The following is a 7,897-nucleotide window of genomic DNA, read 5'->3' on the forward strand; positions in this document are numbered from 1 at the left end:
GAAAGAGCAAAACTCTTGAATAAGAGTGTTTCTAATAATAAGGTGCAATTTACACAGAAGGAACTAAGTAAACTTTTCCCCTGAAAAACAAAAATAAAAAAGTAAAACAAACATCCCAACTTCTTATGAGGTTAAAAACTTAGACAAACGCTGAGTAAAGCTGTGAAACCTTGGTTTACCGGTAGAACACAAGCGAAGCTTGACGAAGGTATCATGTGTCATTGTAATTATACTCGTGCTTAGGAAATATGTAATAGCTAAGTCCAATGAAAGTTTAATATGGTATACCTGGTATATTGTCAACAGGTACTGTAGATGTCTTTCTTTTCATTTTAAATGTGCATTTAGCGTCGATTCCTGTTGACAGCAATCTAAGCGACTATTTCAACAACCCTAGTAAAACAAGTACTGAATTATAATAAGGGAGGTCAAGGAATGGGAACCAGATTGAAATGAATGATCGTGAGGCATAGCTTTTTGTTTCTTTCCTCTGTTTAATCTCACTCGGCATTAATGATGGTTAAATATTACTAATGGTGAAATACTAGTAAAATAATAATACCAAGAAATACAGTGATAATAATTATATTTCTAAAGGGATGAAATTTCACATAACTTTAAAATAGACATAATTTTATAGGATGATGTCGAAATTTAGAGTGTTAACTCTAACGCCTCATGTGTCATAACACACCACCACCCCCATAAATCAAGAGGGAATCGCGCCTAGGTAGTCCAAAGACAAGACTGATAAATGTATACAGCCTTTACTTGAACAAAAGCCAGAATTACGTCTTACAGACTTTCAACTTAACAGCATACGCCTCAAATACATTGTAAAAATCGTAACTGCACATCAAAATAAATATATACACATTTAAACCTTCAAATGTTAAGTTTGAGGAAGTCAAAGATTTACACATATTTGGTTTCTCATTCACAAATGTTGAAGGTATAATTTTGAAACACCTCAACATCGTGGAGAGCATTTTCTAGGTCACTTTAACTCAAATGTTCAGTAACAAAGAGTTTTTATTAGAGAAGACGCATCTTGATTGCAAAGGCACAGGCATTTGAGCAACTAAGCAGTTATTTATATGTAAAAAAGTATATTTGTTGTCTCGTTTATGTGTTGTAACGGGAAAAATAGCATGTTATGCTGTCTACTCTACAGTGTTTCAGTCAAAGGGGAGAATGAATGGTTTCTTTTAAGTATTGTAGGTAATGACTTGCGTGGCTGGCTGTATCAGAAACCTGTGGATTGGTCTGTATCGTGGTCTGGTTGGTCATGTGCATGCCCCTGCTAATGACTTTTGGTATTTATGAATGCTAAATCTCTCAGGAGGTTTGTAGCATACTGTAATCCTTTTCCTAAGAGTTTCAGCTGCATTGTTATTGCCATAAGAGTCCCTACTGATCAAAACTGGCCAAAGCCACATCAGTCACAAGATCCTATAGTAGTTGCTCATTGTATGGCTTGTCAGATTTGTACCAAACTCATGCTGGAGGAGAAGCTACCATTTCATAACTTGTGTGTGATGGCTCTAAAAGGCAGTGGACCGTCGACTTATTTGTTGGGTTCATAGTTGCTTTCTTTGAAGGCATATGTTTTAGCCATGGAATGGGTAATTTTCATTCCTTCAGAAATTGATGGAATGACGAAAGGAAGGATATCTTTCAAAATGCATAATATTGCTTAATATATATTTCATTATTTTAGCCTTAACCAAGAGATCAATGTGACCCAAGGCACTATTTGGCAGTGAAAACAGATCCATTCCAGCTCTAATAAGGGCCCCAAACACTGAACAATTTTATGAACACATGTCTGAACATTGCCTCTTATCGTTCGCAAAAGCATTGTGTATGGGCTTGTCTTAATGCAAAAGTGGGCGGAGCTTCATGGTCTGAATGATCTCGGCGGGAATCTGTCACGACCAGGTTGTTGGCTTGCGACTTATGTCTGTCATATACAGGTCGTGCAATTTATGTTTCTCTGCATATATCTTCAGTATCTCAGCAACCCATAACCTGTAAAGAAGTACTGTTTAGGCCTAGACTACCACAGAATGAATGAATGCATTTGCAGATATGGGGAATTCTGGGTAGAATTCATAGAGTTTCACCCTTTTCTTTTTCTCTTTTAGGCTTTTCTAATTCTGCCACAACGTAGACGGCAGGAACAGCTCCTAACGCTATCGCTCACGTCTCTCCTAGAGATAATGCCGTCTTCCCGAGACGAAAATTTAATATTTGTTTAGACTGAAATTGGTGCAGAGATCATTCTTACTGTCTGTTTGTGCTGATAACGACAGTTGTTCAGAAAATCGTTTATACAATCGTTCATTTTATGAGACCCATAACAAATATATTTGTATCAAACAGGTAAATATGATTATGCATCCTGTTTCAGCTTAGCCTCATCCCAATCCCATGTGAGCTAGTTTGATTTTCCTTCCTGATTACTGTGGTTTCTTCATTGAATCTTCAGTTCAGATGCAGGTCAATATAAAGCTTCTCTTCTCCTGTTACTTTACAATCAAATGATTGTCAAGTAATACTCTAAATTTACTATCATGGTTAAATTACGCCAGTTGCACCCCTTAAATTTAGTTACTGGATATGAAAGGGCTGATCAAGGCACCCATTGTGAAGTCAGAATTAGGGTATTTCCTTGAGTAAAGTAACAGGTTGCAACCCCACCTCAAATGATCCAGTGCATCCCATGACTGATGAGAAAGAAATCGCGAATGAGGAGCCAAGCAGCTGCAGGTCAAGAAACAGTGCTATAAGTTCAAGTCATACATAAGTTCCCCCTACTGTCTTCGTGGTAATAATATCATAAACTGGAATTGTCCAACAAAAACATGTTTACGTACCCATCAAAAATACCCATATTATCTCACCAAATTTAGTTTATTAAAACTATTTCATGTAATATTTTGCGTAGGTAAACTCTGGTATCTCTACCGCAACTGAGGTCGAAATGCATATTGCATACAATATTTTTTAGTTTATCTGTGAACTACATTTCATAATACTTAGTTACTAGAAAAGTATGTATCTCTTGACATCAATGTCAGTGAAAATCATTGTTAATTTCGAAAAAAAGTGTTACCCTAATATCTGATTTAGTAAGTTAATGCACTTGCTACCAATACCTTTGTCCATATACAACTCGAACTCATGATTGTTTGATTGGTCTCATCTCAGTCCAAGATACTCAGAAAGTTATGATTTCAAGGATGTTTTTCTCCCAATCGTGAATCCAGTGTGGAAACATTTTCCACTACAGAATTACATTCTGAGTCTGAGATGAGTTATCCTTCTTGTTAATGCAGTTGATTGTCTACAGTTGTACGGAGACTAACAAACCTATTTAGTCCAGTTGTGAGTCGTATCGTCATATGGTTCTTCCCTTGATAGACTGAGCATGTCTCTACAATTTTCTCTCCTTATCAGCAGATTGAGAATTCTGATTTATGAAGCCCGAACTTCATTCAATCAGTTAACAAATTAAGCCATTATCACACCTCACCACTTTTTATAAATAATGAAGTTGCCAAAGGTGACAATCCTGACTTTTGATGCGCCAATTATTTAGACTATTTTGAATTTGATGAAGAATACACAATTCATTGATTGCTTGAAGGGAAATACTTTAGGACAATAATGGATCTCAGAATCAAAGGAAAAACTTACCCAACAGTAATCGACCTACTAAAGGAATCTTACACAGACGACGATTGCTTACAATCAGTTATTGAGTGTATCTCATTGTTGGTACAGTTTCATAGAATTGTATGTTCGGTAACTTTTATAGAACGATATAGCTAGCCAGTATAAAGATCCCTCCAATTCCACACTGGAACAAGAAACCATATTTAGTGGTCTGTCACAGAAAAAGTTCGTCTTTATCTATAACACTTACAGAATATTACGGTTCGTGGTGAGCCAAATTAAGGATGGATTTAAGCTCTTAGGTTATACATAATTCCAAATGCATTGACAGTTTACATTATGTTAAATAGAAAGACTTAATACAGGATCTAGACTTGGAAGTGGGGAAAATTCTATATTGAAGAAATGCCCTCGATAACTCAGTTTGAGACAAAAATCGTGCAATGTGAAAGAAGTTTGAAATGTATAAACCTCGTGGTGTTGGGCAACTAGTTAATTTAGTAGCTAGGATCTGAAATTTACAATTCTTACAGAATCAACACCGATAAACTTCGAGGAAAAAGAAGAAAATGGAGACACACACTTTAAAAAACTTTTTAATATATAAGAGGTTGTACATTGTATTATTTTATATAATATATTTCATTCAATAGTTTGAGGCCAACAGCAAAGATAAATCCAGTGCAAAAAGGTTTACGGACTATGATGCTATATACAGGCCATATAGGTCTCCAAATTAACTAAAGTAAATAACATAAAAGTCTTAATATATCTTCAAAAAGCAGTGTAAATTTGGTATGACAGCCATATTTCGTTGTGATAAATCATCTGCAAATAGGAGTGGAATTGTCAGAACTTTGTTCTTTTCAGCTCATAAGGTACCTTAAGCGTTTCTCGAAATGAGACTATGATGTCTTAACCCAGATTTACCGGCCCTTAAATGTCACACTGTCTTTTTCCACAACCAAAAGGATCCCTTTCATTTACGCGGGGAGAGTACCTGAATGTTACTGCAAGAACAAGGACAAGGGAAAAGATAGCATCTGTTGAACATTTCGATCATTTCCAGTATTCTCTTTCACCAAATATGTTTGCAAGGCTGTGCAAAGCAAAATACAGATCAATCAAACTTTGATTGTTGAGACAATGCAGCAATGTTTTCATTTAGCTACTAGTCCTAAAGAATCAACAAGCAAACGAATTGCGTAACCATCAAGAGGTCTTAGGCCGCACATACAAAACGAACAGACTCCTGTGGAGCAATGCGGCGCAAAAGCAGCGCACAAACGATGTATTCTTTTTATAGCCACGTGAAAATCAGTGGGTTCTAAAGCTCAAGTTCCAACAACGAACAGATGAATATTTCACAACTGACTCGAAGGCGCGCCTTGTGGGAAAAAGTTAAATTAACACAAATAACGCGAATTATTATTAGTGTATTTTGCCATTAGAATGTTTTATTAAAACACACACACACATATATATATATATATATATATATATATATATATATATATATATATATATATATATATATATATATATGCAGAAGCCAGGTACTATGTCGTACCTCTAAGTAAATGGGGATACAATCCTCAATGAAGTAAAATGCGCTTGTAGTTTATAATATATATTCTTGTACAGGATTAAAGCTTTCGACCATCACCTGTGGTCTAGTGAACAAGACCACAGGTGATGGTCGAAAGCTTTAATCCTGTACAAGAATATATATTATAAACTACAAGAGCATTTTACTTCATTGTGGATTGTATCCCCACATATATATATATACTATATATATATATATAATTCTAATATATATATAATTATATATACATAGATAATATATATTATATATATATATATATATATAGATATATATATATATATATATGGGGATACAATCCACAATGAAGTAAAATGCTCTTGTAGTTTATATAATATATTATTCTTGTACAGGATTACAGCTTTCGACCATCACCTGTGGTGATATATATAGAGATATACTATATATATATATATATATATATATATATATTCTATATATCTATATATATATAATATTTATATAGATATATATATAGATATAAATATATATACCTATATATATGGTATTCGGTAAATTGCTCGAAATCAATTGCTCGAAAACAAAATGCTCGAAAGCAATTGCTCGAAAAATTGTTACTCGAACTCTCAATTGCTCGAAAGACAGGTTGCTCGAAAGCCGAACTCTCAATTGCTCGAAGTGGACTAAAGACTATGTACGACAGTAATGCTGAATTTGCTCTTAAAGCACGTCTATTATCTGCGTTGGCGTTTATACCGGTACACAGTGTTGTGGCAACATTTAAATTTTTAACAGAAAACGACATTTTTTCCAGCTGAACTTCAAGGAGTGGTCGATTACTTTGAAGATACCTGGATTGGACGACCATACAGACGTAACCGTAGACGTGCTTCTATATTCAAACACGAAATGTGGAACTGTTTTGACTACGTCAAGGAGGGAATGCCAAAAACAAATAATGCTATTGAGGGATGGCACAACAGTTTCCAACATCAAGTAAGTGCTTGTCATCCGTCGATTTGGAATTTTATAGATGCCTTATCGAATAAAGTTTCGCATCCTCGTTTTTAATTGTAAAGCCAAATGAATTTTATGAATTATAACCCTTTTTTTTTCCCTTTGCTTTTTAATTGTAAAGGCAAATAAATTTATGAATTTTTCAATTAGTTTCGAGCAACCTGTCTTTCGAGCAATTGATAGTTCGAGTAATAATTTTTCGAGCAATTGCTTTCGAGCATTTTGTTTTCGAGCAATTGATTTCGAGCAATTTACCTGGATTCCTATATATATATATTATATATATATATATATATATATATATATATATATATATATATGTATATAAAAATATATATATATATATATATATATATATATATATATATATATATATATATATATATATATATATATATATATATATATATATATATATATATATCTATGTATTTATATATAGATATATATATGTCAGATGAAAGAGGGGCTATGATTAATAATATGTTTAAAATGCCAATGTGATGTGCTATGTAATGTTACGTGAAGTCACATATCACTTCTCGCTTGGAGACAAGCGGAGCTGTAGGGGCAGCTTACTTGAGAAAGGAATTTGAATACGCAAGCAGTTTAACTGAGAGATCACTCACCCGGTCGTGAGCCATGTACATTCGTTTGTACGGGTGTTACAGGCCTAATAGTCCAAGGCACTTGCGAAAGTCACATTCTTTTAGGTGAACGCTAAGAGGTGAAGTGGTACACGCCGTGTGTCGTGAGGGAAAGCCCATCATAAAGGTAGGACATATTTTGTAAAGACTTAGAAAACCGTTACCTTTGAAAAAGAGAGAGAAGTGTGAAATACTCTCTTTACGTGAATACTTTGAAAAAAGCGATGTGTGTAGTCTATCTTTTATTCATTATTATCTTTATTACAGATGGGTCCTATTCCATGGCTAATTTAGAGACGGGAATCTCTAACCTGACTAATACGATGAACTTATTGACATTTTGGGTCTGGGAGAGAATTCGTAGTCAGGAGGGTGGAATGTTAACTTACTGGTTTCTTTTTGGGCAGTTTTAGGTTTTCTGCCATTATGACTTGTTAATCATTTTGTCCTATTTTATAATCAACAGTATATTTTTGTACTTACGAGATCTTAATAGCCTAATGACATGATTGCAGACAGAGGGCACCATTGACAGCAGGTAAGAGTTTCCGGCTTGTGTAGTTTAGTGAAGGGGGGGAGTAACAGTGGTGGCAAGCGGTTTAAGAGGCTTTTATATATTTTATAAGCTGTAGGTACGCTCCAAAGAGACGGGTGACCAGTTAGATATAGGGGGTCTTTTCTTTTTTGGTAGGAAAATGGGGTTATTAATCATGTCACAGGCAACTCTGGGCTCTTTTTGCTGATTCAATTAGTCGGACAGAGGGAAGCTGTTTGTCTCCCGGGCTAAGTCAGTATCAACTTCTTGGGGTTCTAGGATAATAGTGTTTTAAAATGTGTAGAGGAAAAGTTTAATTTTCGACATATTAAAGTGTTTCGCAGTTCACGCATATTTGCGGTGTGTGTACGAATTCGGTTTCCGTTTGTATGAAGATGTGAGTGTATTTTCGAGTTTTCTTTCTTATTTTCTTCTTTTTATCTTTTATAT

The sequence above is a fragment of the Macrobrachium nipponense genome, chromosome 5 (genome assembly GCF_015104395.2).
Source record: "Macrobrachium nipponense isolate FS-2020 chromosome 5, ASM1510439v2, whole genome shotgun sequence".
In the NCBI taxonomy this organism is placed as follows: Eukaryota; Metazoa; Arthropoda; class Malacostraca; order Decapoda; family Palaemonidae; genus Macrobrachium; species Macrobrachium nipponense.